This window comes from Triturus cristatus, chromosome 4_1 (genome assembly GCF_964204655.1).
Source record: "Triturus cristatus chromosome 4_1, aTriCri1.1, whole genome shotgun sequence".
Taxonomy (NCBI): domain Eukaryota; kingdom Metazoa; phylum Chordata; class Amphibia; order Caudata; family Salamandridae; genus Triturus; species Triturus cristatus.
Genome location: NC_140585.1, coordinates 530,332,338 through 530,358,307, shown reverse-complemented (window position 1 = coordinate 530,358,307; position 25,970 = coordinate 530,332,338). Strand labels below are relative to the sequence as shown.

General features: G+C 50.2%; 1 protein-coding gene across 2 annotated transcripts in view; it reads right to left on the bottom strand.

Annotated features, from left to right (window-relative positions):
• LOC146855188 (uncharacterized) overlaps positions 1–25,970 on the bottom strand; it is a 1,301,788-nt gene that overhangs the window by 435,129 nt on the left and 840,689 nt on the right. The window lies entirely within an intron of this gene.

Below are 25,970 nucleotides of genomic sequence, written 5' to 3'. Positions count from 1 at the left end.
GAAGTGCAGAAAGAAGCAACAGAGGTACAGAAAGAGGCTAGAGAAGTACAGAAAGAGGCAACAGCTGAGCTGAAACAGGCAGGAGAGGTGCAGAAAGAGGGAACATGGGTGCAGAAAGAGGAAAGAGGGGTGCAGAAAGAGGCAACAGTGGAGCAGAAAGAGGCAAGAGAGGTACAGAGTGAGGCAACAGAGGTACATAAAGAGGCAACGGAGGTGCAGAAACAGGCAACCGAGTTGTAGAAAGAAGGAAGAGAAGTGATGAAAGAGACAAGATAGTTGCAGAAAGAAACAAGAGAGGTGCATAATAAAAGCAAGAGAGGTACAGAAAGAGGCAAGTGAGGCGCAGAAACAGGTAAGAGGGGTACAGAAAAAGGGAAGAGGGGTACGGAAAGAGTCAAGAGGGGTGCAGAATGAGGCAAGAGGGGTGCAGAAAGAAGCATGAAAAGTGCAGAAAGATGCAAGAGAGGGGCAGAAGGAAGGAAGAGAAATGCGGAAAGAGGCAAGAGAAGTGTAGAAAGAAGCAAGAGAAGTGCAGAAAGAGGCAAGTGAGGTGCGGCAACAGAGGTGCATAAAGAGGGAAGAGGAGTGCAGAAAGAGGAAAGAGGGATGCAGAAAGAAGCAAAAGAGGTACAAAAAGAAGCAAGAGAAGTGCAGGAAGAAGCAACAGAGGTGCAGAAAGAGGCAAAAGGGGTGCAGAAAGAAGCAAGAGGGGTGCAGAAACATACAAGGGAACTGCAGATGAAGCAAGTGAGGTGCAGAAAGAGGCAAGGTAAGTACAGAATGAGGCAAGAGAGGTGCAGAAAGAAGGGCGGTACAAAAAGCACAAGAGATGTTCAGAACGAGGCAAGAGAAGTGCAAAAAAGGAAGAAAGATACACAAAGAAGCAAGAAAAATGCAGAAAGAAGCAAGAGAGGCACAGAAAGAAGTAAGATTTGTTTGTGCACCATTAGTACCAATTTAACAACCACATTTAGCAATAAGTAACAGGTGACCGTTCCAGGTTTGCAAATGGCCTTCCACTATGCTGTAACACTTGTCGCTGCATTCGTTGGTAATATTTGAACCGTTTGAGCTAGAAACAAGGTTTTTTTGTTCAAATCTGCAGATTATGCAGCAGATGATTATGTGGCAAATGCGGAACATGTCTAATTATGCAAAATCGGTGCAGCCGAACAGTCATATAATTCCAGTGGCCCTGCTCATGCATCTGACTAGGTCCAGAAGTTCTCCTCAGTGGTCCCTTCTGTTTTTTAGTCTCATTAATTTATAGTTTCGCTTCTATGGAAATGAATAAGACTAAACCTGAGGTTACCACTCCACAACACAGACTACCATACCACATAATTACTCTCCATAACACATAATCCCACTCTACATAATTCCTATACACTAAATACTACATACTTTCTATCCATATAATTTCACTGCACAACATACCACATAATTCCACTACACACAACGTGCCTCCACTCCACTCCAAAAAACATTAGTAAAAAACGTTTACATTTACAACTCCAATAGCCCTATCTTTCGCAAATGAGAGACCTATTACATCGCAAATGCTTCTTTAACTAGTAGTCGCGTTCACAGAGTGGTGGAGAAAGGGAGCTGGGCCTCCGACCAGCGCTCAGGAATTCCACTGCAGAGCACTTACAGGAGGTACCAGAAGGGCTTCTTGACCCCAAAGTTCCTCAGCAGTAAAGTGTGCCAGTAGTGTGCCAGAAGGCGCATTTGCAGAGTGGTGGAGAAAGGGGTGCGTGGCCTCCAAAGAGCTCTTAGCAATCCCACTGTGTTGGACTTACTGGAGGTAACAGGAGGGGTAGTTGGTCCCCAAACACATTCTTGGGGACCAACTGCCCCTCCTTTTACCTCCAGTAAGTCCCACACAGAAGGATTGCTAAGTTCTCATAGCAGGCCACGCTCCCTTTTCCCACCACTCTGCAAACACACTCCCTGGCATGCTTTAGAAGTCCCCTTTGCTGCTGGGGGTCCTTAGGGGCCAACTATCTTACCTGTTGCCTCTAGTAAGCCCCACACAGTGGAATTGCTGAGAGGTGGACACAGGTCATGCCCCTTTTCTCCACCACTCTGCAAACGCACCTCAAGGCATGCTCTTGTTTGGGTGATGAAGTCTCCTTGCCTCCTGAGGGCCTGGGGGCCAAATAGCATTTTGTTACCTCTTGTAAGCCCCATACAGCTGGATTGCAGAGAGTGGTCAGCAGCCACAACCCCTTTTTACACCACTCTGCAAATGCGCCTCCTGGCGCACTGCTGCTTGGGGGATGAAGTCCACTTTAGTCCTGAGGTCCTCAGGACACAAGGGGACCTCATTGCCCCACAAGCAGTGCACCAAGAGGTGTGTTTGCATAGTGTTGTAAAAAGGGGCATGGCCTTGGACCACCTCTCAACAACCCCACTGTGTGGGGCTTACTGGAGGTACCTGGTGGGCTAGTTGGCCCCTAAGGACAATCAGCAGTGAAGGGGACTTCACCCCCAAACTCAGTGCATGCCAGAGGGGGTGAGTCCTCCGGCAAGTTGCCGGTTTCTTTCTTTTTTTACATTTTAGGACAGGGCGCTGTGTGCCCCCCTTCCCTTGACCCTTTGGGCCCTGGGGACCCCATCCACCCGAGACTGGCCATTTAAAAAAAAAATGAAAAGGGAGGGGGCCGTGCGGCAACCCTCCTGAGGCAGTTACGGCCCTGGGGACCCCCAGGGCTATGCCTTTGTTTTTTTTGTTTTTAAAGGGGAGGGGGCAATATGGCCCCCGTCCCCAGGCTGATTTAGCCCCAGGTACATCATCCCCTAGGGCTTTGCAATTCCTTTTTATCAAAGGGAGGGTCTGAGCGGCCCCCCTTCCGGGCCATTTTTGGCCCTGGGGAACCCATACCCTGCTTGCTTGGCCATTTAAAAAAAAATATAAAATATATTTTCCAAAGGAGGGGGGCCACGTGGCCCCTTTCCCTATTTAATTAATAAATGCCCCAGGGAGTTGGTGGTCCCGGGGTAGTGGGGGGGCAGGAGCCCCCCGCACTTTATTAAAGAAATTAAAGCCTCAGGGAGGTGGCGCTCCCTGGGGCATGAGGGGGCCCACGAGGACCCCCACCCTTAATTAATTAAAGCCCCAGAGAGGTGGCGGTCCCTGGGGCAGCATGGGGGGCAGGAACCCCCCACGTATTTTTCAGAGTCAAGCTCGCGATCGGGAGGGTTCGCAGATCCACCACGGTCACCAGATACTAATATTTTTTTAAATATGAATTTCTCAGGAACTACTGAACTGAAAAGATCAGTCTAGATTGTACGATCGTAATCTCCTGCCACCTCTAGTGTGACGCAAATCGGATGTCCTACATTGGAAATCACTCCCGTTGTCCCTCCTGGGACGTGCGGCCCTGTTTAAAATGATGTCCTTTCCCAGATTCTTATATGCGCTGCAAAACACTCTGCACCTTGCTGACTCCTCGTACCTTAAAGAACTCAACTGCATTATACGGAACTTGTTGTGGGAGGGCAAGCCACCTTGTATTGCAACACATAAACTCATGCTAGGGTGGTTTGATGGGGCATCGGACTTGCAGACAAAAGGAAGTATCACTGGGCATCACACCTCACAGCAATCAACCAATGTATGTGTAGGCTGCAGGGTGACCCGACCTTTCAGATCGACAGATGGCTCCTCCCGGGTGGCAACTCCGAAGGGGCTCTTTATGTGCGGTCATTGAAGCCTGCTCTGACTGGTCCGACTAGGTATGCGGTGCATGTGTGGAAAGTGGCTACTAAAGGCTAGGGGTGGGAGGGGAAACTCACACAGGTCACACCACTCTGGCACAGTGAGCAATTGGGCAGGCTGATCCGCTCGAAGGGCTTCGATCGTTGGGACCTTATCGGTATATCTAGGGTGGGTGATTTGTGGAAATCGGGTGAGGTGGTCCCTTTTTCTTGAATGCAGCAGGAAAACGAACTAGCCCATGGTGAATACTTCAGGTATATCCAAATCAGACACGCCTTGCTTGCAGTTCTTCAAAAGGGTAGTGTACTCCCTGAGTCCTCCCCGCTCAAAGATAGAGTTTTGGATGGCGACCTACCGGAGAAGGCCATATAGCTTATTTACAAAAATTGATCAATAACATGACAGACCTCCTGACCCTCCTGAGGGCAAAATTGGACCACGATGTAGCGGGGTTGGATGACGAAGAGTGACTGATGGCGTTGGCCTCCCCACTGGAGGTGGCCATCTCCTCCAGGCTTCACCTGGTGCAGCTAAAGCTTCTCCATGGATCATACCTGTCTGGGCCCCTGATGGTTAGCATGAGATATAGTTCAGATGGTGGCTGTGTAAGACAATGTGGGCAGGAGGGAACCTTTATCCATACACTTTGGGAGTGCACAGCTATCCAGAGATACTGGGAGACGGTGGTGCACCTGATGGAGGAGGCATTGAGGCAGCAGATTGATTGCAATTTTAAGGTGGCTCTCCTGAATATATGGGGCCCTACCGACCTGAACTCCAGGGAGCCACCAAGTATAGCAGAAGGGACAAAGACATGGACTGGTGTATGGTCACGGAAAAGTCCATATACGAAGCAAGGGGGTGCACAAACAAATGGTCGCAAATATGAGGGCAATGGAATGTCCACAGGGGAGAGATTTTTGAACCTCCAAGATCGAGAGAGGATATTATCAGTGGAACCTAACTATGTTCAATTGGAGAAGGTCACTTTTCTTTCGAGATAATTTTGTTTCAATGTACCAATCTCAATGTAACACTATTGCTGATCTGTGTGTAAATTGATTATTCATATGTCATGCCTTATTTTAAATAAAAAAAGAGATATAAAAAAAAGCAATTATTTTCTCCAAAAATCAATTAAACACTGTCAATATTTTCTATATATTTATTACAAATGTATTTATTCTTAAAAATAATATTTTGAATCCATGGATTTCCCACAGAACTACACAGTTTGTCTGGTTCTAACTCTATGGTTTTTGTTCTGATCAAGTGATAGCATCCAAACTTGTGGATCCAATCTGCGAATTCGGTGAAATACTACACAATTATTTTAGAGGTATACGACCTTTATAACTACATGATACCATTAGGTTGAAAATATTTTTCCTGCAGTTTTATATAGCGCGAACTCCACCAGAAGGTATCAGAGCGATTTAGATGAGCACCAGTTGCATTACAGGTGGACACATTCATTTTTAGGCATGGGGAGATTTACTGATTTGCCCAGAATCACAGGATGTTTGAGCCTCCTGCCAGACTCAAACCTGGTTCCCCAGTGCCAAAGTCAGCCGCCCTATCCATTAAGCCACACTCTCTCTTCTTTGAAAAGATACTTTAATGTTTTTTTCAATTTCCTTAATAAATAAGCTGTTTTATTTTGTGACAGTGTCTATATGGATTTGTGAATGAGTGTAACAGTGTCTGCATGGGTTTGCAAATGGGAGTTACAGTGTCTGCATGGGTTTGTAAATGGATGTAACAGTGTCTGTATGGGTTTCTGAATGTGTGTGACAGTGTGTCTATCAATCAGTGTGTGAATGGGCATGCGAGTGTCTGTCTTGATCTATCTGTCCGTTTTGGTATGTCAATTGGTGTGACAGTCTCTGTGACAGTCTCTGCATAGGTTTCTAAATGGGTGAGACAGTATCTGTATAGTGTGAATGGGAGTAACACGGTAAATAGGTGTGACAGTGTATTTAAGGATATCTGAATGGGTGTGACAGTGCCCTGATGGGTTTCTGAATGGGTGTGACAGTGACTGTTTAGGTTTGTGAATGGGTGTCACAGTGTCTCTATGAGTATGTGAAAAGATGTGACAGTGTCTGTGTGGATTTCTGAACAGGTGCAACAGTGACTCTATGGGTATGTAAATAGTTGTCACAGTGGCTCTATAGCTATGTGAATGGCTGTGGCAGTGTCTGCATGGGTATAAGAGTGGACGTGAATGTTTCTGTATGAGTATTCAACTGGATGGAACAGTAGCTGAATGGGCATCTGAATGGGTATGAGAGTAAGCCTGAGTGTAAAAATTAATATCTGTGGATCCCCGCAGAGTTAGACAGGGACCTCGTGAGGGATCTGTGGATTTCACGAGTGGCCAAAATAATTCTGACCCTAAGACACATGCTCACCTCTTTTTTATAATATGTATAAGGGGTCAGGAAACTTCTCACCTGACCCTTTCATTAAGTTTTTCTGTGAAGGTGAGGCTAGTCATTCAGAGGTTTGTGTGAATCTGCGGATTACCGGTGAGTGAATACACAAGTAAATTGTATCCCCAGATATACAAATTTGTTCTCCAGTTATTATGTCAATAACTACTAAACAGATTTACCCCAAATCATAAAAAGTTAAATCTGTCTACCAACATCTAGGCTTTCTGCCAAGTTTGGTGTAATTCCATCCAGCGGTTCAGGCTGTAGGCTTGTTAAAAGGTCATATGGGAATTAACATAGGGAAAATACATTTTGGGTCCCCTCTTTCTTTTCTCGGTCCTCGCTTGACAGATTACCCTGAAACTTTCCAGACTCCATCTTAAGTAACAGGCAATTTTTTGGGGAAACTTTCATGGAGGTTCAGCAAGCGGTGCCAAAGATATAGACACCTGAACTATATATATACAATAAGGGATCAGTTAGTTGAGAGTCACCTAGAGGGCAGTAAATCAGAGTCAGGCTTACGGAGTTTCCGTGGCTCTTTTCCTTGTGCAAAATGCTGGGCGTGTGCCACTGGCAAAAAGGTTACCACGTACAAGATAAACGGTATAGCAAGAGAGAAACAGATAACAGAATTCATGACATGCAGTACCCCGTATGTTGTATACTGTTTGGTCTTCCCATGTGACTTGCGCTATGTGGACGGTACCAAAAATCCAGTGAAGATGAGGATTTTGGAACACCAAAGAGACATAATGAGCATAGACACGAATTATCCAGTTGCACGCCACTTTGCTAGCCACCATTAGAGCAACAGGTCACTTCTACAGTATTTTTGCCTGGACCATGTTCCAAGGAATGTGAGAGGCGGCAACAGAGAAAGATGCCTGAGGAGTCTTGAATCGCGTTTCATTATTGATTTCCAAACAAAGTCTACAGGAGGTCTTAATAGTGGGGAAGACTTAGCAGTCCATTTGTGAACGAATAGAGACTAGCCTTCACCTAAGACAAGGAAGGGTCAAGAAGAGAGGTGCAGGAAGGGCATAGAATCAAAAAGAGAAGTGTAGTTGCACACAGAATGTCAACATATATAGGAGCCTATAAAAGGCAAGATAGCAGTAGTTAGATGATAATTGCCTAGTTCGAGTGGAATCATGCCACTGACAAATGATAAAAAATAACGAATAATGCCATGATAAGTGTATCAAGTGGAGCTCTGCTGCATGGTTTAAAAAAAACCTGAATGAATTATAAGTAATTGATATGTAATTTGTATGAATTTATGAGCATGTCTATGATATCACAATAGGCAGTTCGAATACTTGCATATATACATATATACATGCTCCAAAATGGCGCCCGATTCTGCAGAGACTGTAATTGTCCCTCCGCGACTTTAATGAATTAATCATGTGATAAATGTTACTGAAGAAATGGCCCCTGTCAGCATTGACAAAGGCTAATGCCGAAACGTGTTTGTTTGAATAGATTTTCGCAATAAAACCCGGAGTGGGATTTAACCTGACAAGAGTGCTGGTCCTCATTTACCGAGAGTAAGGAGCTATATATATATATATATATATATATGTATATATATATATATATATATATATATAGCGAATACAGGCTTGAACACGGCGGTTTCTCATTCAGCAACCTACTAATGGATTTTGAGATTGAAAGGAGGCATAGTGGCTCTACTATAGACTATAAACTACAAAGACCAGAGTGCATATTAGCCACGCCCACTAGGGCATTTGAATACAAAGTGCTACAAATACGGCGCGAAACCGAGCAGCTTTTCCTCCTCGCAACACCAGTGACCAAGGGCTGGGGAAGCCTGAAAAGCCTTTGGTGTTTTAGAAATTTTTGTTTCTATTTTTGAATGTGTGTATCAAAGGTTATATTAGGGTGAGAGTAGGTCTGCCATTCTATCACAAGGATGATGTCATCAGTGATGTCATTTGAGATGTCATCAGTGATGTCATGAGTGATGTCACTGACCATGTCATGAGTGATGTAATATATGACATCAAAAGCAGTGCATTGCGGGCGCATGAGTTATAGTTAGCTGAACTAACTATAACGTGGAATATTAATGGTTTTGTACGAGTGAAATGTCCAGTTAACTATAACACCCCTGAAACCTATGTTTTTTTCTGTGAATTTCTAAGGTTTTTTAAATGCTAATTCCTAACTATAACGTGCCTGAAATCTATGGTTTTTTAAGTGAATATATGTATATATATATATATATATATATATATTACTTACTGGCTGTCGCCAGTTGGTAGTTGTAGTTAGGACCTTGTTTCTATTCAAAAAGCTTTTGTTCTTTTCCCTATAACTTTGGAGCCGGTTGACGAATCTTCGCAAAATTTTCAAAACGTTGGTCCTGTTCCGGTCAGCCCCTATCCTGAAAGTTTCTGGGTGATTGGCCAAGAGGGGGCCGAGAAAAAAGGGGGTCTCAAACCACGTTTTCTCCATGTTATTTCCCATAGGACGTTTTAGACACAACTACAGCCTGAACTGCTGAACGGAATTACACCAAATTTGGCAAAAAGGTAGCCCTTGGTCCAGAAAGAGACCTTTTTTTTTAAAGGTGTAAATCCGTTCAGTAGTTGCTGAGAAATTCAAAAAATAGAGGTCAAAAAAATCAATTTCCCATAGGAAACTTTAGACACGGTTACAGCTGAAACTGCTGAACGGAATTACACCAAATTTGGCAAAAAGGTAGTGCTTGGTTCATAAAGCGACCTTTTTTTTAAATTGTGTAAATCCGTTCAGTCGTTTTCGAGATATTAAAGGAAAAAAATCTTTATATATCTGGGCGGGGCCTAACAACACAAGCACAGGCTTGGCCCTAATTGGATGCCAATACTTCAATCCACGAAGTGTTGGCAGCCATCTTGGTGCAATGCTTATTAGGTCTTGCCTAGCGCTGCAGCGCATGCGCTGCACACTACACAAACACCGCTGCACTGCCCTACACCCTAAAACACTTCCCCAGCACGACTCCCTACAATGCACGAACACCACTGCACTCCTGTAAACCCTGAAACACTACCCCAGCATGACACCCTACACTGCCACTGCACTGCCCTAAACCCTGAAACGCTATCCCCTGCATGACCCCCTACACTGCCCGAACACCACTGCACTGCCCTAAACCCTGAAACATCAGCCCCAGCACGACCCCCTACACTGCTCGTACACCACTGCACTGCCTTATACCCTGAAATACTAGCCCCAGCATGACCCCCTACACTGCCCGAACACCACTGCATTGCCCTAAACCCTGCAACACCACCCGAGCAACACCCCCTACACTGCCCGAACACCACTGCCCTAAACCCGAAAACACCACCCCCAGCAAAACCCCCTACACTGCCTGAACACTAATGCCCTAAACCCTGAAACACCACCCCCAGCAAGACCCCCTACACTGCCCGAACCCTACTGCACTGCGCTAAACCCTGAAACACCACCCCCTGCACGACCCCCTACACTGCCTGAACACAACTGCACTGCCCTAAACCCTGAAACACCACCCCCAACAAGACCCCCTACACTGCCCGAACACCACTGTCCTAAACCCTGAAACACCTCCCCCAGCAAGACCCCCTACACTGCCCGAACACCACTGCACTAAACCCTGAAACACCACCCCCTGCACGACCCCCTACACTGCCCGAACACCACTGCACTGCCCTAAACCCTAAAACACTACTCCCAGCAAGACCCCTACACTGCCCGTACACCACTGCTCTGCCCTAAACCCTGAAACACTACCCCCAGCATGTCCCCCTACACTGCCCGAACACCACTGCACTGCCCTAAACCCTGAAACACTAGCCCCAGCACGTCCCCCTACACTGCCCGAACACCACTGCACTGCCCTAAACCCTGAAACACTAGCACCAGAACAACCCCCTACACTGCGCGAACACCACTGCCCTACATTAAACCCTGAAACACTGGCCCCAGTACGACCCCCTACACTGCCAGAACACCACTGCAATGCCCTAAACCCTGAAAAACCAGCCCCAGTAAGACCCCCTACACTGCCCGAACACCAATCCACTGCCCTAAACGCTGAAACACCACCCCCAGAACGATCCCCTACACTGCCTGAACACCACTGCACTGCCCTAAACCCTGCCCCACCACCACCAGCATGAAGCCCTACACTGCCTGAACACCACTGCACTGCCCTAAACCCAGAAACACCACCCCCAGCACGACCCCCTACACTGCCCGAACAAAACTGCACTGCACTAAACCCTGAAACACCAAACCCCACATGACCCCATACAACGCCCGAACACCACTGCACTGCCCAAACCCCTAAAACACCACCCCCGCATGACCCCCTACACTGCCCAAACACCACTGCACTGCCCTAAACCCTAAAAAACCACCCCCTGCGCGACCACCTACACTGCCCGAACACCACTGCACTGCCCTAAACCCTGAAACACCAGCCCCAGCACGACCCCCTAAACTGCCCAAACACCACTGCACTGCCCTAAACCCTAAAACACCACCCCCAGCATGACCCCCCACACTACCCGAACACCACTGCACTGCCCTAAACCCTAAAACACCACCCCCTGCGCGACCACCTACACTGCCCAAACACCACTGCACTGCCCTAAACCCTGAAACACCAGCCCCAGCACGACCCCCTACACTGCCCAAACACCACTGCATTGCCCTAAACCCTAAAACACCACCCCCAGCATGACCCCCCACACTACCCGAACACCACTGCACTGCCCTAAACCCTAAAACACCACCCACAGCATGACCCCCCACACTACACAAACACCACTGCACTACCCTAAACACTAAAATACCACCCCCAGTATGACCCCCTACACTACCCAAACACCACTGCACTACCCTAAACCCTATAACACTAACCCCAAGCACGACTCCCTACACTACCCAAACACCACTGCACTACCATAAACCCTAAAACACTACCCCCGCACGACCCCCTACACTACCCAAATACCACTGCACTACCCTAAACTCTAAAACACGACCCCAACACTACACAAACACCGCTGCACTACCCTAAAACACTACCCCCAGCATGACAACCTACACTACACAAACAGCACTGCACTACCCTAAACCCTAAAACACTACCCTCAGCACAACCCCCTACACTACCCAAACGCCTCTGCACTACCCTAAACCCTAAAACACTACCCCCAGCAGTACCCCCTACACTACCCAAAACAACATTGCTCTACACTAAACCCTAAAACACTACCCCCAGCAGTACCCTTACACTACCCAAACACCCCTGCACTCCCCTAAACCCTAAACCACTACCCCCAGCATGACCCCCCACAATACCGAAAACACCACTGCACTAGCCTAAACCCTAAAATACTACCCCCAGCACGACCCCCTACACTACCCAAACACCACTGCACTACCCTAAACCCTAAAACACTCCCCCAGCATGACTCCCTACACTCCCCAAATACCAATTCACTACGCTAAACACTAAATCTACCCTCAGCACGAACCCCTACACTACCCAAACACCACTGCACTACCCTAAACCCTAAAACACTACCCCCAGCAGTACCCCCTACACTACCCAAATACCACTGCACTCCCCTAAAACCTAAAACACTACCCCCAGCAGTACCCCCTACACTACCCAAATACCACTGCACTCCCCTAAAACCTAAAACACTACCCCCAGCATGACCCCCTACACTGCCAGAACACCACTGCACTGCCTTAGACCCTGAAATATTAGCCCCAGCACGATCCCCTACACTGCCCGAACACCACTGCACTGCCCTAAACCCTGCAACACCACCCCCAGCAACACCCCCTACACTGCCCGAACACCACTGCCCTAAACCCTAAAACACCACCCCCAGCAAAACCCCCTACACTGCCTGAACACTACTGCCCTAAACCCTGAAACACCACCCCCAGCAAGACCCCCTACACTGCCTGAACACCACTGCACTGCCCTAAACCCTGAAACACCACCCCCAACAAGACCCCCTACACTGCCCGAACACCACTGCCCTAAACCCTGAAATACCACCCCCAGCAAGACCCCCTACACTGCCCGAACACCACTGCACTAAACCCTGAAACACCACCCCCTGCACAACCCCCTACACTGCCCGAACACCACTGCACTGCCCTAAACCCTAAAACACTACTCCCAGCATGACCCCTACACTGCCCGTACACCACTGCTCTGCCCTAAACCCTGAAACACTACCCCCAGCACGTCCCCCTACACTGCCCGAACACCACTGCACTGCCCTAAACCCTGAAACACTAGCACCAGAACAACACCCTACACTGCCCGAACACCACTGCACTACACTTAACCCTGAAACACTAGCCCCAGTACGACCCCCTACACTGCCCGAACACCACTGCAATGCCCTAAACCCTGAAAAACCAGCCCCAGCACGACCGCATACACTGCCTGAACACCACTGCACTGCCCTGAACCCTGAAACACCACCCCCAGCAAGACCCCCTACACTGCCCGAACACCAATGCACTGCCCTAAACGCTGAAACACCACCCCAGAACGATCTTCTACACTGCCTGAAAACCACTGCACTGCCCTAAACCCTGCCCCACCACCCCCAGCATGACCCCCTACACTGCCTGAACACCACTGCACTGCCCTAAACCCAGAAACACCACCCCCAGCACGACCCCCTACACTGCCCGAACAAAACTGCACTGCCCTAAACCCTGAAACAACACACCCCACATAACCCCATACAACGCCCGAACACCACTGCACTGCCCTAAACCCTGAAACACCACCCCGCATGACCCCCTACACTGCCCAAACACCACTGCACTGCCTTAAACCCTGAAACAACACCCCCTGCGCAACCACCTACACTGCCCGAACACCACTGCACTGCCCTAAACCCTGAAACACCAGCCCCAGCACGACCCCCTACAATACACAAACACCACTGCACTACCCTAAAGACTAAAACACCACCCCCAGTATGACCCCTTACACTACCCAAACACCACTGCACTACCCTAAACCCTATAACACTAACCCCAAGCACGACTCCCTACACTACCCAAACACCACTGCACTACCATAAACCCTAAAACACTACCCCCGCACGACCCCCTACACTACCCAAATACCACTGCACTACCCTAAACTCTAAAACACGACCCCCAACACTACACAAACACCGCTGCACTACCCTAAAACACTACCCCAGCATGACAACCTACACTACACAAACAGCACTGCACTACCCTAAACCCTAAAACACTACCCTCAGCACAACACCCTACACTACCCAAACGCCACTGCACTACCCTAAACCCTAAAACACTACCCCCAGCAGTACCCCCTACACTACCCAAAACAACATTGCTCTACACTAAACCCTAAAACACTACCCTCAGCAGTACCCCTACACTACCCAAATACCACTGCACTACCCTAAACCCTAAAACACTCCACCAGCACGACTCCCTACACTCCCCAAATACCAATTCACTACCCTAAACCCTAAACCTACCCTCAGCACGACCCCCTACACTACCCAAACACCACTGTACTACCCTAAACCCTAAAACACTACCCCCAGCAGTACCCCCTACACCACCCAAAACATCATTGCTCTGCACTAAACCCTAAAACACTACCCCCAGCAGTACCCCCTACACTACCCAAACACCACTGCACTCCCCTAAACCCCAAAACACTACCCCCAGCATGACCCCCTATACTACCCAAACACCACTGCACTACCCTAAACCCTAAAACACTACCCCCAGCACAACCCCCTACACTACCCAAACACCACTGCACTACCCTAAACCCTACATCTACCCCCAGCATGACCCCCTACACTACCCAAACAGCACTGCACTACCCTAAACCCTAATTCTAACCTCAGCACAGCCCCCTACACTACCCAAACACCACTGCACTACCCTAAACCCTAAAACACTACCCCCAGCCCGTCCTCCTACACTACACCAACAACACTGCACTACCCTAAACCCTAAAACACTACCCCAGCATGACCCCCTACACTACCCAAACACCACTGCACTACCCTACACCATAAAACACTACCCCCAGTACGATCCCTACACTACAAAAACACCACTGCACTGCCCTAAACCCTAAAACACTACCCCAAGCACGACCCCCTACACTACACAAATACCACTGCACTACCCTAAACCCTAAATCTAACCTCAGCACAGCCCCCTACACTACCCAAACACCACTGCACTACCCTAAACCCTAATTCTAACCTCAGCACAGCCCCCTACACTACCCAAACACCACTGCACTACCCTAAACCCTAAAACACTACCCCCAGCCCGTCCTCCTACACTACACCAACAACACTGCACTACCCTAAACCCTAAAACACTACCCCAGCAACACTACCCCAGCATGACCCCCTACACTACCCAAACACCACTGCACTACCCTACACCATTAAACACTACCCCCAGTACGATCCCTACACTACAAAAACACCACTGCACTGCCCTAAACCCTAAAACACTACCCCAAGCACGACCCCCTACAATACATAAAACATCACTGCACTACCCTAAACCCTAAAATACTACCACCAGCACGACCTCCTACACTACACAAACACCACTGCACTACCCTAAACCCTGAAACACCAGCCCCAACACGACCCCCTACACTGCCCTAACACCACTGCACTGCCCAAAACCCTGAAACAACAGCCCCAGCACGACCCCCTAAACTGCCCGAACACCACTGCACTGCCCTAAACCCCGAAACACCACCCCAGCAAGACCCCCTACACTGCCCGAACACCACTGCCCTATACCATGAAACACCACGCCCAGCAAGACCCCCACACTGCCTGAACCAGCCCCAGCACGACCCCCTACACCCCCTGCATGACCCCTACACTGCCCACACCAGCCCCAGCACAACCCCCTACACTGCCCGAACACCACTGCCCTAAACCGTGAAACACCACCCCCAGCAAGACCCCCTGCACTCCCCGAAGACCACTGCACTGCCCTAAACCCTGAAACACCAACCCCTGCACGAACCCCTACACTGTCCGAGCACCACTGCACTGCCCTAAACCCTGAAACACTGCCTCTGCATGACCCCCTACACTGCCCGAGCACCACTGCACTGCCCTAAACCCTAAACACCACCCCCTGCACGACCCCCTTCTCTGCCCGAACACCACTGATTTGCCCAAAACCTTAAAACACCACCCCCAGCAAGACCCCCTGCACTCCCCGAACACCACTACACTGCCCTAAACCCTAAACACCACCCCCTGCATGACCCCCTTCTCTACCCTAACACTTCTGCTCTGCCCTAAACCCTAAAACACCACCCCCAGCAAGACCCCTACACTCCCCGAACACCACTGCACTGCCCTAAACCCGGAAACACCACCCCCTGCACGACCCCCTACACTGCCCGAGCACCACTGCACTGTCCTAAACCCTGAAACACCACCCCTGCACGACCCCCTACACTGCCCGAGCACCACTGCACTGCCCTAAACCCTAAACAACACACCCTGCACGACCCCCTTCTCTGCCCGAACTCCACTGCTCTACCATAAACCCTAAAACACGACCCCCTACAATACACAAATACCGCTGCACTACCCTAAAACCTAAAACACTACCCCCAGCATGACCCCCTACACTACCCAAACAGCACTGCACTACCCTAAACCCTAATTCTAACCTCAGCACAGCCCCCTACACTACCCAAACACCACTGCACTACCCTAAACCCTAAAACACTACCCCCAGCCCGACCTCCTACACTACCCAAACACCACTGCACTACCCTACACCATAAAACACTACCCCAGCATGACCCCCTACACTACCCAAACACCACTGCACTACCCTACACCATAAAACACTACCCCCAGTACGATCCCTACACTACAAAAACACCACTGCACTGCCCTAAACCCTAAAACACTACCCCAAGCACGACCCCCTACACTACACAAATACCACTGCACTACCCTAAACCCTAAATCTACCCCAAGCACGACCCCCTACAATACATAAAACATCACTGCACTACCCTAAACCCTAAAATACTACCACCAGCACGACCCCCTACACTACACAAACACCACTGCACTACCCTAAACCCTGAAACACCAGCCCCAACTCGACCCCCTACACTGCCCTAACACCACTGCATTGCCCAAAACCCTGAAACAACAGCCCCAGCACGACCCCCTAAACTGCCCGAACACCACTGCACTGCCCTAAACCCCGAAACACCACCCCAGCAAGACCCCCTACACTGCCCGAACACCACTGCCCTATACCATGAAACACCATGCCCAGCAAGACCCCCTACACTGCCTGAACCAGCCCTAGCACGACCCCCTACACCCCCTGCATGACCCCCTACACTGCCCACACCAGCCCCAGCACAACCCCCTACACTGCCCGAACACCACTGCCCTAAACCGTGAAACACCACCCCCAGCAAGACCCCCTGCACTCCCCGAAGACCACTGCACTGCCCTAAACCCTGAAACACCAACCCCTGCACGAACCCCTACACTGTCCGAGCACCACTGCACTGCCCTAAACCCTGAAACACTGCCTCTGCATGACCCCTACACTGCCCGAGCACCACTGCACTGCCCTAAACCCTAAACACCACCCCCTGCACGACCCCCTTCTCTGCCCGAACACCACTGATTTGCCCAAAACCTTAAAACACCACCCCCAGCAAGACCCCCTGCACTCCCCGAACACCACTACACTGCCCTAAACCCTAAACACCACCCCCTGCACGACCCCCTTCTCTACCCTAACACTACTGCTCTGCCCTAAACCCTAAAACACCACCCCCAGCAAGACCCCTACACTCCCCGAACACCACTGCACTGCCCTAAACCCGGAAACACCACCCCCTGCACGACCCCCTACACTGCCCGAGCACCACTGCACTGCCCTAAACCCTGAAACACCACCCCTGCACGACCCCCTACACTGCCCGAGCACCACTGCACTGCCCTAAACCCTAAACAACACACCCTGCACGACCCCCTTCTCTGCCCAAACTCCACTGCTCTACCATAAACCCTAAAACACGACCCCCTACAATACACAAATACCGCTGCACTACCCTAAAACCTAAAACACTACCCCCAGCATGACACCCTACACTACACAAACACCACTGCACTACCCTAAACCATAAAACACTACCCCCTATACTACACAAACACCACTAAACTACTGTAAACCCTAAAACACTACCCCCAGCACGACCCCCTACACTACCCAAACACCACTCTACTACCCTAAACCCTAAAACACTACCCCCATCAATACCCCTACACTACCCAAACACCCCTGCGCTACCCTAAAACACTCCCCCAGCACGACTCCCTACACTACCCAAACACCAGTGCACTACCCTAAACCCTAAATCTACCCCCAGCACAACCCCCTACACTACCCAAACAGCACTGCACTACCCTAAACCCTAAATATACCCTCAGCACGACCCCCTACACTACCCAAACACCACTGCACTACCCTATACTCTAAAACCCTACCCCCAGCACGACCCCCTACACTACACCAACACCACCGCACTGCCCTAAACCCTAAAACACCACCCCAAGCATGACCCCTACACTACACAAACACAACTGGACTACCCTAAACCCTAAATCTACCCCAAGCATGACCGCCTACACTACATAAAACATCACTGCACTACCCTAAACCCTAAAATACTACCACCAGCATGACACCCTACACTACACAAACACCACTGCACTACCCTAAACTATGAAACACCATCCCCAGCACGACCCCCTACACTGCCTGAACCAGCCCCAGCACGAACCCCTACACTCCCTGCAAGACCACCTACACTGCCCACACCAGCCCCAGCACGACCCCGTACACTGCACCACACACCACTGCACCGCCCTAAACCATGAAACACCACCCCAGCAAGACTCCCTACACTGCCCGAACACCACTGCCCTATACCCTGAAACACCACCCCCAGCAAGACCCCCTACACTGCCTGAACCAGCCCCAGCACGAACCCCTACACTCCCTGCGAGACCACCTACACTGCCCACACCAGCCCCAGCATGACCCCGTACACTGCCCGAACACCACTGCACTGCCCTAAACCCTGAAACACTACCCCAGCAAGACTCCCTACACTGCCCGAACAACACTGCCCTAAGCCCTGAAACACCACCCCTAGCAAGACCCCTTACACTGCCCAAACACCACTGCCCTAAACCCTGAAACACCACCCAGAACAAGATCCCCTGCACTCCCCGAACACCACTGCACTGCCCTAAACTCTGAAACACCACCCCTGCATGACCCCCTACACTGCCCGAGCACCACTGCACTGCCCTAAACCCTAAACACCACCCCCTGCACAACCCCCTTCTCTGCCCGAACACCACTGATTTGCCCAAAACCTTATAACACCACCCCCAGCAACACCCCCTGCACTCCCCAAACACCACTACACTGCCCTAAACCCTAAACACCACCCCCTGCACGACCCCCTTCTCTACCGTAACACCACTGCTCTGCCCTAAACCCTAAAACACGACCCCCAGCAAGAACCCTACACTCCCTGAACACCACTGCACTGCCCTAAACCCTGAAACACCACCCCCTGCACGACCCCCTACACTGCCCGAGCACCACTGCACTGCCCTAAACCCTGAAACACCACCCCTGCACGACCCCCTACACTGCCCGAGCACCACTGCACTGCCCTAAACCCTAAACAACACCCCCTGCACGATCCCCTTCTCTGCCCGAACACCACTGCTCTACCATAAACCATAAAAAACGACCCCCTACATTACACAAACACCGCTGCACTACCCTAAAACCTAAAACACTACCCCCAGCATGACCCTCTACACTACACAAACACCACTGCACTACCCTAAACCATAAAACACTACCCCCTATACTACACAAACACCACTGCACTACCCTAAACCATAAAACACTACCCCCAGCACGACCCCCTACACTACTCAAACACCACTCCACTACCCTAAACCCTAAAACACTACGCCCATCAGTACCCCTACACTACTCAAACACCACTGCACTACCCTAAACCCTAAAATACTACCCCCAGCATGACCCCTAACTATCCAAACATCACTGCACTACCCTAAACCCTAAAACACTACCCCCAGCACAACCCCCTACACTACCCAAACACCACTGCACTACCCTAAACCCTACATCTACCCCCAGCATGACCCCCTACACTACCCAAACAGCACTGCACTATCCTAAACCCTAATTCTACCCTCAGCACAGACCCTACACTACCCAAACACCACTGCACTACCCTAAACCCTAAAACACTACCCCCAGCCCGACCTCCTACACTACACCAACAACACTGCACTACCCTAAACCCTAAAACACTACCCCAGCATGACCCCCTACACTACCCAAACACCACTGCACTACCCTACACCATAAAACACTACCCCAGTACGATCCCTACACTGCAAAAACACCACTGCACTGCCCTAAACCCTAAAACACTACCCCAAGCACGACCCCCTACACTACACAAATACCACTGCACTACCCTAAACCCTAAATCTACCCCAAGCACGACCCCCTACAATACATAAAACATCACTGCACTACCCTAAACCCTAAAATACTACCACCAGCACGACCCCCTACACTACACAAACACCACTGCACTACCCTAAACCCTGAAACACCAGCCCCAACACGACCCCCTACACTGCCCTAACACCACTGCACTGCCCAAAACCCTGAAACAACAGCCCCAGCACGACCCCCTAAACTGCCCGAACACCACTGCACTGCCCTAAACCCCAAAACACCACCCCAGTAAGACCCCCTACACTGCCCGAACACCATTGCCCTATACCATGAAACACCACCCCCAGCAAGACCCCCTACACTGCCTGAACCAGCCCCAGCACGACCCCCTACACCCCCTGCAAGACCCCCTACACTGCCCACACCAGCCCCAGCACAACCCCCTACACTGCCCGAACACCACTGCCCTAAACCGTGAAACACCACCCCCAGCAAGACCCCCTGCACTCCCCGAAGACCACTGCACTGACCTAAACCCTGAAACACCAACCCCTGCACGAACCCCTACACTGTCCGAGCACCACTGCACTGCCCTAAACCCTGAAACACTGCCTCTGCATGACCCCCTACACTGCCCGAGCACCACTGCACTGCCCTAAACCCTAAACACCACCCCCTGCACGACCCCCTTCTCTGCCCGAACACCACTGATTTGCCCAAAACCTTAAAACACCACCCCCAGCAAGACCCCCTGCACTCCCCGAACACCACTACACTGCCCTAAACCCTAAACACCACCCCCTGCACGACCCCCTTCTCTACCCTAACACTACTGCTCTGCCCTAAACCCTAAAACACCACCCCCAGCAAGACCCCTACACTCCCCGGACACCACTGCACTGCCCTAAACCCGGAAACACCACCCCCTGCATGACCCCCTACACTGCCCGAGCACCACTGCACTGCCCTAAACCCTGAAACACCACCCCTGCACAACCCCCTACACTGCCCGAGCACCACTGCACTGCCCTAAACCCTAAACAACACACCCTGCACGACCCCCTTCTCTGCCCGAACTCCACTGCTCTACCATAAACCCTAAAACACGACCCCCTACAATACACAAATACCGCTGCACTACCCTAAAACCTAAAACACTACCCCCAGCATGACACCCTACACTACACAAACACCACTGCACTACCCTAAACCATAAAACACTACCCCCTATACTACACAAACACCACTAAACTACCCTAAACCCTAAAACACTACCCCCAGCACGACCCCCTACACTACTCAAACACCACTCCACTACCCTAAACCCTAAAACACTACCCCCATCAATACCCCTACACTACCCAAACACCCCTGCACTACCCTAAAACACTCCCCCAGCACGACTCCCTACACTACCCAAACAGCACTGCACTACCCTAAACCCTAAATATACCCTCAGCACGACCCCCTACACTACCAAAACACCACTGCACTACCCTATACCCTAAAACCCTACCCCCAACACTACCCCCTACACTACACCAACACCACTGCACTGCCCTAAACCCTAAAACACCACCCCAAGCATGAGCCCTACACTACACAAACACCACTGGACTACCCTAAACCCTAAATCTACCCCAAGCATGACCGCCTACACTACATAAAACATCACTGCACTACCCTAAACCCTAAAATACTACCACCAGCATGACACCCTACACTACACAAACACCACTGCACTACCCTAAACTATGAAACACCATCCCCAGCACGACCCCCTACACTGCCTGAACCAGCCCCAGTACGAACCCCTACACTCCCTGCAAGACCACCTACACTGCCCACACCAGCCCCAGCACGACCCCGTACACTGCACCACACACCACTGCACTGCCCTAAACCCTGAAACACCACCCCAGCAAGACTCCCTACACTGCCCGAACACCACTGCCCTATACCCTGAAACACCACCCCCAGCAAGACCCCCTACACTGCCTGAACCAGCCCCAGCACGAACCCCTACACTCCGTGCAAGACCACCTACACTGCCCACACCAGCCCCAGCATGACCCCGTACACTGCCCGAACACCACTGCACTGCCCTAAACCCTGAAACACTACCCCAGCAAGACTCCCTACACTGCCCGAACACCACTGCCCTAAACCCTGAAACACAACCCAGAACAAGATCCCCTGCACTCCCCGAACACCACTGCACTGCCCTAAACTCTGAAACACCACCCCTGCATGACCCCCTACACTGCCCGAGCACCACTGCACTGCCCTAAACCCTAAACACCACCCCCTGCACAACCCCCTTCTCTGCCCGAACACCACTGATTTGCCCAAAACCTCATAACACCACCCCCAGCAACACCCCCTGCACTCCCCAAACACCCCTACACTGCCCTAAACCCTAAACACCACCCCCTGCACGACCCCCTTCTCTACCCTAACACCACTGCTCTGCCCTAAACCCTAAAACACCACCCCCAGCAAGACCCCTACAGTCCCTGAACACCACTGCACTGCCCTAAACCCTGAAACACCACCCCCTGCACGACCCCCTACACTGCCTGAGCACCACTGCACTGCCCTAAACCCTAAACAACACCCACTGCACGATCCCCTTCTCCGCCCGAACACCACTGCTCTACAATAAACCATAACAAGCATTGGCATAGCCAATAGGTCTCGCCTTTGGGACCTTATAAGTGTTTACCAATGCAGTATATTACATATTACATTGCATCAAGATATAAATAATTGCTGTTGAAAAAGAGCCATCAATTAACTGAATATGCAAGCACTGCAAGTAATTTTGCACAGTTCTGGTCGTATAGAAGTTAATAAGGAACAGAGACATTCTCCTATTGTGGAACAGAGACTTTTCAGGTTGCTAAGTGTATGCTCGTGACAAGTGCCTCGTTTTTCATTGTTATGTGAAACCACATCAACCACACGAACGGCATTTGTAAATAAATGCAGATCAACAACTGAATAGTGGCCCGAAGGCATGAAATAATGTAGGACAATTCCAGCAATGACGTTAAGAGACCACCAGAATCTGTTTTATTCTTTAAAAGCATTTATCTAAATTGGCTCTTATTTCAAATCTCGGTTGAAGGAGCTCTGGCACCCAATAAACATCACACAGTTGCTGTAACACATCACGCACTATAACGCACAAGTGAATACTGACAACAAGCACAATACTTCAATAATTTTTGCATAAATCCACAGCATCACACTTGCCAGAGCATAATAAAAAGAGAACCAAACTTTCATGGGAATTGTCCTATGTAACTTGCATCCAAGAGACGGCAAAAAAAACGTAGAATCTAGAATCAAAAACTATCTAGTAAAGATCCATGGAGGTCAAAAAAGTCATGAATGAGAGATAAATAATAACATGATAATCAGAAACCTCTGTGAAAAGATGTTACAAACTTCAGCAACACCAGGCAAGGTTTGCACGTGGGACAGCCCTTCTGAGAAGTCATGAGTTTCATAAAGCGATGAAAAACAATTAGAAAACGTCAGTGATATCTAATAAAAATCAAAAAATCACTAAGTGCAAATATCAACCGAACCTTAAAAATAGCTATTTCGTAGCTGATTAAGCATCGTGTATACCCTAACTCCCCTGAGTCAATGCTAGAAAGAGCTGTTTGGGGGCGGGGGTCTCCGTGAAGTTGGGCAGGACAGTTAAAAGTACCGAATGTGCCAAGATAAACACCCCGCTTGGAAGGAAAATGGCTGAGCTTGAGACACATTTATAATAATAACCGACAGAGAGGAGGATGTGATAAGGGGAGCAAAAGAGGTCGGGGAAAGGGAGAGGCAAGAAAGAACATAGGATAAGGAGAGAAGAAAGATAGAACGAGAAGGAGCAGGGGAGGGGGGAAAGAGAAGTGAGGGTGGAGGTGCCGGTATTTTATTGTTGTATCGCTTGTACGGTGCTTGCACCCGCTGGTGCCCCGGAGCCACAGGTAAGGAAGAGTCACAGGAAGCTTTGCCTGCCATATTTTCAGAGCCAAGTACAATGCACAGCAAGTTCGAGGAGTTCAAAAAAACAACAAAAAAAAACGATTAACTTCTAGAGAACACAAAAGGGCAGCCAAAAGATGCTCAACCATGCATTTATTTGGAACAAAAATAAAGATTTTTATTTGCTCATAAAAAGTGAACAGTGCTAGTGCAAAGATATTGAAGGGCAAAGAGGTGTGCAGTGGGTGAAAATATTGTCTGGACTTGGTTCTCCTTTCTGCTGCTTAGCCTCAGTCTGGCACGAACAACTCACAGAGTCAGGTCTGGGCTTTATTTACCAACATCTACAGCAGCAAATGAAGGTTATCAGTTGTGGATGCAGAGGTGTGTACTGACAGGATGAGATTGTCAGAGAAAAGACTAGCACGTTCAAAAGTTATAGAATTGGCAGATCAGTTGTCTTCAGTAGTGGGAGATGGGTAGGGGTAAGGGTGACCTCTAAAATCGAGTGGGAGTACAAACGAAAATGACAAACAAGCATTCGGCCGCGCGGCCGAAAACGAAAGTAATAGCGATCGCGATCAAAGCGAAAGTGATCGCGATCGCTTGGACGGGAGCGCTGTGTGGCAAGCACGCGAGTGGTGCGCGCGCAGCAGTGATTGGCGGCTGCGCGCGTGCACGTTCACGTGCACTGTAGCTTTAGGCCACGGCAGCACTTTGAAAAGCCCAGTTATAAAATGTCTCTTTCGAGCCTTTGGCTCGCGAGACCTAAAAAACGACCCCCTACATTACACAAACACCGCTGCACTACCCTAAAACCTAAAACACTACCCCCAGCATGACCCCCTACACTACACAAACACCACTGCACTACCCTAAACCATAAAACACTACCCCTATACTACACAAACACCACTGCACTACCCTAAACCCTAAAACACTACCCCCAGCACGACCCCCTACACTACTCAAACACCACTGCACTACCCTAAACCCTAAAATACTACCCCAAGCATGACCCCTAACTATCCAATCACTGCACTACCCTAAACCCTAAAATACTACCCCCAGCATGACCCCCGACACTACCCAAACACCCCTGCACTACCCTAAAACACTCCCCCAGCACAACTCCCTACACTACCCAAACACCACTGCACTACCCTAAACCCTAAATCTACCCCCAGCACAACCCCCTACACTACCCAAACAGCACTGCACTACCCTAAACCCTAAATATACCCTCAGCATGACCCCCTACACTACCCAAACACCACTGCACTACCCTATACCCTAAAACCCTAACCCCAGCACGACCCCCTACACTACACCAACACCACTGCACTACCCTAAACCCTAAAACACTACCCCAGCATGACCCCCTACACTACCCAAACACCACTGCACTACCCTAAACCCTAAAACAGTACCCCAGCACGATCCCTACACTACACAAACACCACTGGACTACCCTAAACCCTAAATCTACCCCAAGCATGACCGCCTACACTACATAAAACATCACTGCACTACCCTAAACACTAAAATACTACCACCACCATGACACCCTACACTACACAAACACCACTGCACTACCCAAAACCATGAAACACCATCCCCAGCACTACCCCCTACACTGCCTGAACCAGCCCAGCACAAACCCCTACAGTCCCTGCAAGAACACCTACACTGCCCACACCAGCCCCAGCACGACCCCGTACACTGCTCGAACACCACTGCACAACGCCCTAAACCCTGAAACACCACCCCAGCAAGACTCCCTACACTGCCCAAACACCACTGCCCTATACCCTGAAACACCACCCCCAGCAAGACCCCCTAAACTGCCCAAACACCACTGCCCTAAACCCTGAAACACCACCCAGAACAAGACCCCCTGCACTCCCCGAACACCACTGCACTGCCCTAAACCCTGAAACACCACCCCCTGCACAACACCCTACACTGCCCGAGCACCACAGCACTGCCCTAAACCATGAAACACCACCTCTGCATGACCCCCTACTCTGCCCGAGCACCACTGCACTGCCCTAAACACTAAACACCAGCCCCTGCACGCCCCCCTACACTGCCCGAATACCACTGCACTGCCCTAAACCCTGAAACACTAACCCCAGCACGACCCCCTACACTGC